This window comes from Oryctolagus cuniculus, chromosome 4, assembly GCF_051225735.1.
Source record: "Oryctolagus cuniculus isolate XC-2025 breed Fujian yellow rabbit chromosome 4, ASM5122573v1, whole genome shotgun sequence".
NCBI classification, from domain to species: Eukaryota; Metazoa; Chordata; class Mammalia; order Lagomorpha; family Leporidae; genus Oryctolagus; species Oryctolagus cuniculus.
The window spans coordinates 106,407,958-106,420,338 of record NC_142870.1 but is presented as its reverse complement, the minus strand read 5'-3'; the positions used below and the strand labels follow the sequence as shown (position 1 = coordinate 106,420,338).

At 36.9% G+C, this 12,381-nt stretch overlaps 1 protein-coding gene across 10 annotated transcripts in view; it reads left to right on the top strand.

The window, feature by feature from the left end:
* NLGN1 (neuroligin 1) overlaps nt 1-12,381 on the top strand; it is a 948,787-nt gene that overhangs the window by 184,873 nt on the left and 751,533 nt on the right. For 2 of the 10 annotated variants that reach the window (XM_051859141.3, XM_051859138.3), the window contains exon 1: nt 7,667-8,308. The exons of the other annotated variants lie outside the window; for them this stretch is intronic. The gene's annotated coding sequence lies outside the window, so the exon portion shown is untranslated. Of the gene's footprint in view, nt 1-7,666; nt 8,309-12,381 lie in introns of those variants that run through there. 10 annotated transcript variants of the gene reach the window in all.

The window sequence follows — 12,381 nt, the reverse complement described above, 5'->3', positions numbered from 1 at the left end:
ACAGCCTGAAGCTATACAATCCTAGATTGTTGTCACTACCTATATGTGGCTTCAGAGTTGTTAAAAAGGAATTAGTGCAGATTGAGATGTGTTCTAAGTGCAACAAATACACAGGATTTTGAAGGTATTTGAAAAAATTTTAAAATGCCTCATTAATAAATTTTGAAATTGGGGACTGGCACCGTGGCTCACTTGGCTAATCCTCTGCCTGTGGCTCTGGAATCCCATATGGGCCCCAGGTTCTAGTCCCGGTTGTTCCTCTTCCAGTCCAGCTCTCTACTGTGGCCCAGGAAGGCAGTGGAGGATGGCCCAAGTGCTTGGGCCCTGCACCCACATAGGAGACCAGGAAGAAGCACCTGGCTCCTGGCTTCAGATCGGCACAGACATTTGGGGGGTGAAGCAACAGAAAGAAGACCTTTCTCTCTGTCGCTCCCTTTCACTGTCTGTAGCTCTACCTGTCAAATAAATAAAATTTAAAATCTTAAAAGAAAAGAAATTGATTACATGCTGTAATGATATTTTAGTACTTTTGGGCTAAATAAAATATTACATTTAATTTGACTTGATTTTTTTTTTTAGGTATAGATCCTAGGGCTTTTAAAATTGCATGGGTATCTAACATTGTTTCTACGGGAAACATTGATTATTCAAAGGATTTTTTTAATATTTTTAATTACTTCCTGTTGTTGCTGTAACAAATTTATATAAAGCAACATAAATTTATGAAGTTAACATTCGCAAAGTTAGAAATGAGGAAGTCAGAAAGCTGAGCTTGATTGGCAATGACTGCGTTGTTGCTCTTGCTTTCTGGTCCCTTTCTCCATCTTCTAAGCAAGGTGTACGAGGTTTGCTAATCTCCATCTCCCTCACTCTGGCTGACTCCCCCTCTCCCCCACACTCCCGTCTTTGGTTCGGTTATTGCCTTTCTTGTTCTGAGTATGTCCCCTCTGCCCCCCTCTAATAGACTCTTAGAGTAACACTGGATCCATCTGACTGATCCAAAACTCCCCAGCCCAGGATCCCTTACATCTGTAAAGTCCCTTTTACGTGTAAAGCAACATACTCATAGATTCCCAAGATCAGGATCTGGACATCCTTGCAGAGACAGTATTCTGATTGCCATACCAAATATACCTAGTGTTGTGCTCTCTTAGTTTGTTGGTTCATTACAATCTTTAAAATTTGGTTGTGGTCAAATATTTTAAGCACTTTGAAGCTTTGACACCATCTGACAATGCTAAAAAGCAACCATTTGGAAATAGCCTGGCAAACTGGCTTTCCATCTAGCAATGCCACTGACCTTGGTGTTACCTTAGTTAAGTCATTTATGTTCTTGGGCTTGATTTATTTAGCAAAAGGAGATCTTTGGAGTCTACAAAAGCTCTATAAAAATACAATTCGTTGGGCTATCATTCAAATACACTCTTATTGTTTTAGGTTAGTTTGAGGCCTGGTAACATGAGTTGCATCTTTAAGATGTTTCTTATGTCTTCAACAAATTTAAGAATGATGAAAGAATCAATTGTGAATTCTTTCAATGTATAATATATAAGCCAGGATTTATGTTCTCAATCCATCATATAATTAGATAAAATTTCTGTTAAATTGTAAAGTATCTATTCTGGTATTCTGTCAGTTGTAACTTACAAGAAATTTTGCTCTGAACTTTTTTGACATTTACGTTCTCTATGTAATCCACTTAAGCTTTTACCTTTTAAAAATCACTATTACCCTTTTTCTGTCTCTCCCTTCTCCTTAGTATAAATTAGAAATAAAAGTTTGAGATTTTGTTTTTTTACAAGAAAACATCATGTATTAGCTTGCTTATCTCTAGGGAAGTTTAGAAATGTTTTAGAGAAAAGAACACAATTCTCAGACTGAATGAAGCCTCGGAATGTTAGAATTAGCAGTTGAAGGGTTGCACAGCTTCTGCTTGTTTTTTGTTTCCAGGTCATCAGAAATAATTTTAATTACATATAAAAAGAAGGCAAACTCTAAATCTAAACACAAATGATTTTATGAAAAATTTATCCTTATACATTCATGACCTAATTCTCCATCTTGATATAAAGAGGCAGATTGATATGCTCATAGATGGGTAGTTGATAGATGAACAGAGAAAGATCCATTTCTTTGGGAAATTTCATTTTAAAGTTTCCTTTATTTAATATTTTAGAAAATGATGAAGCTGAGTATTTTGGGACAGGTAGGAGATACTCATTAAATCACTAATTGAACAATAATGAAAAGCCAGGCTAGTATTTACCTTTAGTTGTGTAATTAGCATAAAATCCTATTTAGAAAAGGTACAGTATGCATCTTATGTCTGTGAAGTCAATGAGATGGCAAAGCCTATGGGATATAACTAAACTTTCTTTCCCAGCTTCAACTACAGAACATTAATTTTCATATGGCTTTCCCATAATTAGGTCAAATTTTACTGCAAATTTTGCTAATACTGGAAACATAGACTCAAATATACCAATATTCTACAGTAAATTCTAATGGATAAGGTCCACTAGGACGCTTTTGTGGTTTTGTTTCTTCATTACTAGAGGAATACTTAAGATAATGTTATATAATTTTAACTTAATCCAGAATGTTGCAATGGATTAAAATCAGTCCTGTCATGATAGTGTCCAAAGCAGCTAAAATAATAAGAGAACCTTCTCTTAATGAGAAGGACAGTATATGTACTCTTCTATCTCACAAATATTACACAAAAATTGACATCCAAATATACATGAAATATTTTGCAAAGTAATAATGTTGGTCTTTGAAAATTTACTTTTAAGTCAAGAATAATTATATAAGCTAAAGTATAAATTACAGATATTAAAGAACTTTAAAAAGAAAATAGATCATTAAATATTAGCATAATAGCATCAGTATTTGGAAGTTTTAAACAGGTCAAAATGACTTAAATTTGTTTTGGAAAACTTGGATTTGTTTCCAACCTCAGCCCCTCAAGAGTTCCTTTGAAAAAATGTATTGCCATCTCAACACAACCCTGATGAAGAAGCACCATACCTAAGTGTGGCATTCTCACCCAAAAATATCCAGTCTTGATCATTACTTCCTTGGTTTCCATTGCCAGTCTTTAGTCTGTGAATCTAAAGATGCATCTGGTATATTTAGCTTCCAGCAGGTGTGTTCTCTCAATACATACCTGAAATACTCAGTATCAGTCAAGAGTTTTAAGTAGTGTTTTCTAATTAAGCAGGATCGTGTGAGCAGATTCTTCCCTGTAGAAAGAACCTCTTCATAAACAGCCAACTTTGCAGTAGTTAGGCCTTGTAATGTTGCAACACTTTTTATTTTTATGCCTTTGAAAATTCCCAAATGCTATTCATTGAGATTCGAGTCTTGAGCACTTAATATGAGTTTACATCAGGGAAGTGCTGAAGACAGTAAAGGAAAAAAATTTTTCTCCAGACGTGCTTTAGAAATCTGTTTTACAATATTTTACAAGTTGCTTCTGTTTTGCAGACATTGAGTGTTAGTGTTTCACAGCATCCTAAAGTATTTACCACGATCCAGAATGTAATTGATTTGATCCAGTCCTAAAAGATTAACATTTATGTTATTTATCAACAAAAAGCTCTTCGTTCTTTTCATATCAACTCCTTTGTATTAAAACAATTAGTACTTTTTCTTCTGTTTGTTAGTAGAATCATGCAGTTTCTTCTCATGATCCATTCAGAATTAATCAATTGCTTTTTATCTGGGATGGAAATCAAAACAGGAGTTCTAATCTCACCACTGTTTTTACCGCAGGTGAAGTTTTAGAGACAGAGATATAAATTGGAATCCCTATAGTACCAGGTTTGCAGATGTCAGCTTTTCATTTCCCATTAGTCATAGTAATTTTCACTTCTCTAGTAATTGCGTTTCTGAGAGATTAGCAAACCCATTCAATACAGAAAATAAATTTGTTTTCTTTGTATACCATTGGTTATTTCAGGTAAGTCATCATTTGCTAATAATCATTTGTATATGAAGTACACAAATATTAAGTTTCTTTCTGGTCTGTAAAATAAATCATCAGGCAGAGAAATGAGTTTGGTTGTCATTTTTCCCCTCAGACTTCTTTTCCTCTAGTCCTGCTTATCTTTCTACTGCTATTTTTACTTTTCTTCCTTCATGGACCACCGTAACCTGTCAACCCAATTTGCACCTAAACACACTGAAAATGGACCTTCGGTTTTATATTAATAGCTCAAACCTGTTCAGTATGGATGTTAATTTGTTAATTCAAAATGCTATCTACCAAACATTTATAATCAACAAATCATTTAGCAATAGTAAAATGAGGCTTTATGATGGTGCATTGTTTCAAAGTCAACTCTCTGATGATATAGTTCTGGATTGTGCACACTATTCAAAGGAAGTATTCAGTGAGTGGTTGCTCAAGATTCTGTCTCTCCAATTTTCAGAAATAACACTTTTACTTTCTTCCTTTGTGTGTTCAATCATCAGAAGAAATTAAATTCTCATCACTGTTTGCTTATTAAAAAGCTGCTTTGATTATTTGCCAGGAACTCTGTTCTGAGTGGTTGAACAAAGCATTGTTTGACCAGTCACTTAGACATCTTTCCTGAGTCCAACATGAGTTTGAGTAGTGTTAGCTGCTCATTGTACTTCTGAGTGTGGGTTCTAAAAAAGTTCTTTCCTAATATTTAATGTCTTCTATTTCTCATGAAATATTTAAAAACACCTTCTAGTAAATTTTGAAGTGAGAGCTCCAATTCTTGGATTTCATATCAACAACCCCCCATTAGAATTCATACACATATATATTTTAATTATTCTGGAAGAATTTTCATTTCATTGTAGTTTGGTTTAGGGCTGCTGTGGCTTTGGGAGTTTCTACTTAACTGCTCAGACTCAACATGATCCTTTGATTGTCTGTCTCACAGTTTCAGAGGCCCTATTACTATTTGTGAGATCAAAGGAAAATACAAGAAAGAGCTAGTTGAGGGTTACAATTTTTTCCTGTTTCAGCCACATTTTTCTCATTTATTTGGTGATTTTGCTTACTAGCTGGAAATTCTAATACTCATTATAGAAATAAATGAATGTCAATTCATTTCACTTCTTGAAAAATGCAGTAGTATAGATTTGTTTTAAATTCTCTAATAAAAGCATTATGATAAATTGTAAACTCCCATAGTATTTTCCATGTCACCTAATCATTAATAGAATTAAAAATTTTTATAACACTTTGAGTTCATGAAAATCATTCTGTAAATCTTTCATTTTAATGAAGCATTTCAGGAATGCTAACAATTTATATAGTGATATATAAATATCTGTGAACTCAAGCTGGCAAAATAAAGTGCTGCAGATTCATTGGAGGCTTCCCATGATGGCTTCCCAATTCCATTGCTGCTTCCCTTCCCAAAGAGAGTCTGATTTTATGCTTCTCATTATCATGTATATACGCTTGCTACATATGCATGTGCTCAAAGATAGTGTATGTATAGAAGTATTTTGCATGTTTTAAAACTATGTATAAATGGTATTCTCTTACAGGCATTTTTCTGTTGCATGATTTTTTAGGGGGAGTGCTCACATTATATTTTTGAAATTCATCCACTCTCAAGTAGCTATGATACACTCATTCTTTTGTACTGTTTCTAGCATTGCTGTATGTGAATATAATAAAAAGTTCTTGTTTATTTATTTATCTGAAAGTGTTTAGATTGTTTCTCATTTTTTGGCTTCTTTAAGAAAATTCTGCAATGGATATTTTTAGTGGAAAGGCTGGATCTTAGTAGATGAGAATCTTCAACGTGTGCTAAAGTGCTTTCTGAAGCTGTTGTATCATTATATACACTCCATAGTTTCTCCACATACTCACCAATTTTTGGTATTGTAAATTTGGATTTATAAATGTTTGCCAATTTCAGAACTGTTAAATTCCTCATTTTAAATTGCATTTCTCTAAAATAAGGAGACTGAATGGTTTTCAGATGTTAATTGATCATTTAAAATCCTCTCCTGCCAACTGACCATCTTTTTAGACTATTTTTATTTTTAAATATATTTATGAGAGATTTTATGTACTTTATTTTTTATCTATTGTTTAACAAATCCTACTCTTCTGATCTACTCAAAATCACAAAGATAGTTTCTTCTTTAGGTCTTTAACCTTCCTTAAATACATACTTTGATGTGAAGAGATCCCAAATTATCATTTTTTCATATGCATAATCTATTGCCTGGATAATTCATCTTTCCTCACTGCTCTCTAATGCCACCTGTTATTCCATAAATTCGTGGATATATTTTTGGGCTTTCTATCCTGTTTTGTTGGACTAATTTCTCTCTTTGAAGAAAGCTCATTGTGTTAATTACTGTCATTTGTATTAAGACTTAATAGTTCATATGGAAACTCCCTGAACCTTGTTCTTCTGATGGTATTGACAGTTTTTTATCCTCTGCTCTCACAAGAACAATTTGGAATTAACTTTTTAGAATCCATGAAAACTTAGTGAGATTTTAATAATAATTAGAGTAGTTTCATGGGTTAATTTAGAATATTGAGCTTCCCATCCAGGAACATGTATATGTGTTAGTTTATGTGAACTCACCCTTTTATTTTAATAGATAAATTATCCATGGGCCAGAAATTATTGCTCAAAGTGACACAGCCAATTAATAGCAGAACTATTGGTAGAAGGAAAGTCTCTCGACTGTTTAGCAGCTCATACACTAAAAAGACTTAATTAGTGAGTTAAGAAAGAAGATCTTGAAGTCCTTGCAGCTAGGGAACCCATCAGCATGAAAGTGAGTCCACCTTCTCTATTTTACAAGGCCCTGGATAATCAGTGAGTGCTCAGAGGGCTTATTAGAGATGCAAATTCTTGGCCCCTCCCTGATCCTTCAGAATCAGAGTTTCATTTTAAAAAGAGTGCTAGACACAGTTTGTGGGCATTTGTGAAGTATTGCTTGCAAGCCAGTCTCCTTTTCCCTGACACTGTCAAAAATGCTAGCAGCAATCTTGAGGTCATTGAATTCCACAGGCTTCAGGTGGTCACCATTGAGGCTTGTGGGAAGACCTTTAGGCCTTGCTCTTTTGACAACAGGCTTACAGGAACCATCACCTGTTTTGCTGAATGAACATGGAAAAGTCCAAAATTAGTAAATATTGCCCCCAAATTGTATTTTCATAATCACATTCCCGAAAAAGTGACAAAATGTTGAGTTTGTCTAAAAGCAGCATATCTTAGGAAGATTGAATTTTCTTTGGATATCTGTAGTTACTCAGGAAGCAAATCCATTGGCTTTGAAATCACTCCTTCAAACTGACACTGTAGCTACTAAATGCCATTGGGGGAAAATGTGTACAGAAAAAAAAATAATAAAAAAGACTGAGGAGACAGAGCCCAGAGATTCAGTCTTTAAGGGTAAAACACAGAAGAAAGATCAGACAACTTATTTCAGGTAGTCACATACTATTCATGTCCATCTCGGTGCAACCTCCTCCTTGTTTAACTATTACAGCAGCCAGTTATCTACAGGGGGAGAAAAAAAGGTGAGGAAAGGGGATGGGGGGGGGGGGGCGGGGGCGGGAAACAGAAGTGCGATCCCTGCAATATCGCCTCAAGCCACTAGGGGTATCTTTGTACCATTTTTCATCCTGCACTGATTTGGAGTAGAAACCTATATTAGGGGAAAACCAGGGTCCTCGGCGTTTTTTGCGAGCAGTGCACCCAGAATCCAAAAAGATTTTTTTAAAAGGGAAAGAAAGAAACCACAGTTCTGTGGGCCCCCCGAACCAGGCTACGAAATCGTTCTACTGGACATCAGCACCGGGAATTCATTTTTGAGGTCAATTTCCAATCGAGATAAATCTATTGGATTAGTAGGATTATCTGATTGCAGCTGAAAGAAGTAACGTTTGATCGTTTGTATTTCTTGCCTGATGGTCGGATTTACATGGAGGTGCCTTTGGGTCCCCAGGAATCTGGATCGTGGCTGCATCTGGAAAGAAAAAAGGATCAATCGACACGTTTTGGAAGTGTCCGTGGGTGAATTAAAAAAAAAAAAAAAAAGGAGGGGGTATAACTGAGGTTGCGGCTGCTTAAAGAAAAAAAAAAGCCAAAACGAAGCATCTTGAATCCTGAAACAAGAATTCCTGGGTGCTCGAGATTCCCAAAACAAGCGTCCAGAAACTGGTAAATACTTTGCCCATTTAGGCTTGCATTTGACGGCGAAGTGTTGTAGAAACTGCCTCCTTGCATTGCTGGAAGGGGACTGGGGGAAGCGGAGGGGCTCCCTCCGGGGATCTGTCTCATTGAGGGTAAGTTTGCGGCTGTGTTGTGGGGAGGGGGATGCCGGGGCTTGTGTGCCACGGCGCGGAAGGGGCTGCGGACACGGCGCCTGTGAACGCCGAGAGAAGCTGGGGGGTTGTCAAACCACCTCACGCATCTCCGCGGGCATCGGGCATCGCTGGGGAGCTGCCCAGAACGAGCTCCAAACCCTGGTTGTAGCTTCCATGGGGAGGCCAAGCAGCCCTCCAAGCTCTCAACTTTGCCTGGAGGATCTCTCCGTTGGGAGATTCCCTCCCGGATCCGGTGCTTTCTCCTACCGACACTTTAAGGAGGGGAAGGCAGTGCTGCCGTGCAAAACCTGCGAGTGGAGTGCGATGCCCAAGTAGAAATCGCTGTGGCTTTGGCCGCCTTTGCCGTGGCTGCCGTGGTTTCCAGGGGAATTTTGCAGGGAGGATTGGCCATGTTCCTGCTTTCTCCTTCTCCCTCCCTCTCTTTCTTCCGACCCTGTTCTTGCCATCTCTTTCTCTCAACCGGACGCTAAAGGGTTACAGGGTCACCGCCTGGGATTCAGTACAAGTGGGTGACTGGCCACACACGTCTTGCAATTCACTTGCACGACTTTCCATAATACAGTTGGAGGTAACTTTCTTGGAGTTGGAGGAGCCAGAGTCGGCGTCGCAGCCTTGCTGCCCAGGGCCCGGGCTGGGGAGTGCGCCAGGCAGCTGGCTGCATTTCTGATGCATCCCTGCCCTATCTTGCCTCACCACTGACTGGCTTTTCTTTCGGACTGAGCTGTGTGTGCGCGCGTTCTCAGACATTTTCTTGCAGCTGAATTCAGGGAAATGTTTTTTTTATTCCAGTACAATTTAAAAATGTTTATAACTCCCAAGAAAACCTCATCTTTATTTGCAGAAGAAAATCGATTTCCGCAGCTATCGTTAAAATTAATCACTCAAATGAATGCCTCCTAGTTGACTTAAAAACTTAAAGTTGCTTTGGAATCCAGAAAAGCCTAGTATTCGGAGTCAATTTTGGAGCCTTCATGGCTTCAGAACAACTCCATCTGACAAATGATTGACTGAAGAGCTGAGTACAGACGTGTTAGGTTTCTGACACCCCCCTCCCCCTTTATATCTTCTGGCACTTCGGTATCATAATTTTAGTTGGCTTTTTTCCTCTGTAAACCAATTTGTTACATTTTAAATTTTTAGATCTTTGAGCACTTGGGGACAAAATGGACATGGATAATTGTTAAAATATAAAACTGCATACTGTACATTTCGATCTTTTGAAGAGAAGTATTAGATATTTTTCAGAGGTTTCTGCTGGCAGATTATGAAATGAATGCAGATACCACTAGGGTGCTAGCATTGAAGTCTCTCCAGGATGTGTGAACTCGTGGAAAGGCAGCTCTTCAATGTCACTGAAGCCTACTCATCCTCCTGTCCTTATCTCAGGGAGCCCAGACACAGCAGACTTTCTGGTTATTCAAGGATGAGTCTCACCAAACTTTGTTCGTGCATTTGCAGGTGCATCTGTGTTTCTTAACCCTAATTCTGAAGCAGGCACATGAATTTTGCATTTCCAAGATGAAATAGCAAAATAGAAACTTTGGCTCTCAAGAATTTTAAAGCAGAAAAGTGAGCTGTTTCTTTTTTTCTGCAGTCTCTCTATAAGCTCTTCTAAAAAATCATGGACATAGCAAGAAGTAGTTTTCACAAGCCCAATGGTGAGGTTAAAGGAAACATATGAGAGCCTGGTTTGTCTCTTTTCATGTGTCTAGTCTAACTCATGTGGTTCTGTGCACACTAGAACTGGAAGAATGGATGTTTTGTGTAAGGATACCTTAGTCACTGATCCCAGCCACACAGTCCATAATATTTAATGTTTCCTTTCAAGTTTAATAATACATAAATAATGAACGTAGATGAGACATGGACTTGGATTTCTACTTCTACAGGATATAACTGATGATATAAAAGTAGATGGAGAATTTGAAACATGGAAAAGGAGGCCTCTTTAAAAATTAATTTGCCTGTTTTGGAACCACTGAACCAGTATTCATTGCCTGCACCATAGCACTGAAATGGAAGAGTTAGCTGAACTTGCATTTGTAGTGGCTACAAAATATTTTTGTGTCAAGAATAATTGATGTTTGCTACTCTCTCATCGTGTTATTTTTTTGGTAGTGAAAAATGAAAAGTGGAAACTTGACCTACTCTTTGTTGTCTTCTATTGGGGGGCCAGATTCTTTGTTTTCCAAGAAACTCCTCCACTTTAGTGAACTTAGTAGGCAGTAAATCCACTTTGGAAAGCCAATATCAATATTATGAAATTACACACCATTAAATTTTTAGATGTAGCCAGTAAATGAAGAGCAAGATATCAGGTTAGATAAATGTTCTCCTGAATAGAGTGGATTACTTTAAGAACTATTGGAAAATCTGACTCATTCACTTAGGGAATTAATTACATTTTGCTATATATTATCCAAATATGTGGTTTTGGTCATTATTATTAAAAAGAACAAGATGGCCTTGGTCAGCTGTTTTAGTTTTGCAGCAGAGTGGAAGTTTGAAACAGAGGAGTAGAATCTCTCAATTCTGAAAATTGCAAGCACAGATCCCAATATAAATGACATGAAATAGCATTGGGTTCCTCAGAGCTTATCACTATGGAAAACCTGATATTGCATTCACTGGAGATTTGCTTGACAGCTGCACCTGTCCCTCAGAACCCTTCTGTGTGTTCTAACTGGCCTAACATCCAGGCAAAGATAACACGTGTGCTGCAGCTTCATTTTATGGTTTTAAGAAGACTACATTCAGTGTCATCTCACATTATCTGATTTTTAAATGAAATTACTATGTACTCTTAATGGAAAGAAAAATGTAAAGGACAATTCTTTTTTCCTGATTTGTTGAAATTTGTCATATGGTATCCCAAAATGTAAATCTTCCATGTCTTTTGCTTTGCTGATAAGTGTAAAATGAAACTGAAAACAACTTTTAATGAATTAAAATGTGAAAAAATACCCCCAGCTATCAGTGAATTAAAAATTTTAATTTCAATATCTCAAATTTCCAAAGTCTAAGCAATAAAAAATAATGAGTGCTCATAAGAGCTTAAAGAGCCTTTTTGAAACTTTTTAAAAGATAGTTTAAAGATGTTGAGGTCACTAACCTCTTAATCTTGCTGATTAGCAATATTCCCAACTGTTTCGAAGAATGATTATTTAATAGTAGAAGGTTCGATTGCTTGCTGTTCTGTAAATAAAATGAATTTCACGTTATCAAATTTGTTATGTTACTGTAAAAAATAGGAATCGTCCTTGCCTTTAAACTACTGCCCTCCAGCTCCTTCCTCCCCCCAAAACAAAACAAAACAAAACAAAAAAACAAAACAAAAAATCCTGCTCGTGCATTTGGTAGCAAAGCTGTTGAAGAAGAAGGCTGCCAACTCTAAGCTTAACTGAAGTCAGAGAAAACTTGTAAATCACCCCCAGGCATTTGATATCATTAGACATTAAACTTTTGGTGGGTTTTTATGTGAATTCTTTTTATAGCAGTCAATATAATCTCTTCTGCGCCTATTTCCGTTGCATGTAAGAGAAATTCTAGTCAATGGCAAAACGCTTTACTGCTGCCATTACTGCAGACTTTATAGATCAGAGATGTGTCAGCATGTTGGCTTTAGCAGTAATGCCTCTTTTGTGTGAAACCTTATGGGCCTTGCAGGCACTCTCTCATCCTGACACTCATAAAACGTTCAAGCCCCCATATTTATTATTTAATTTTCTTCCTATATATAGCAACAAAGCACTTCAATATATGAATGTGTAGCCAAAAAAATGACAGGCAAGCGTGAATGGGACTAATGAGTTTTAATAATACACATATTAGGAACTGCTAAAGGAAGTTTAATTAAGAAAAATAAGTTGAGCATGAAATTCATTTTGGAACAAATGCAAGTTAAGTTACTTCTGCAGATGTAAAATCAAAAAACCATAGAGATACATCATAGGAAATAAAGTTCTAGGCTGAAACTAGACCTATTTAATGCAGTTGACATTTGAAGGCTAAACTTTAAGTTCATGTGCTTA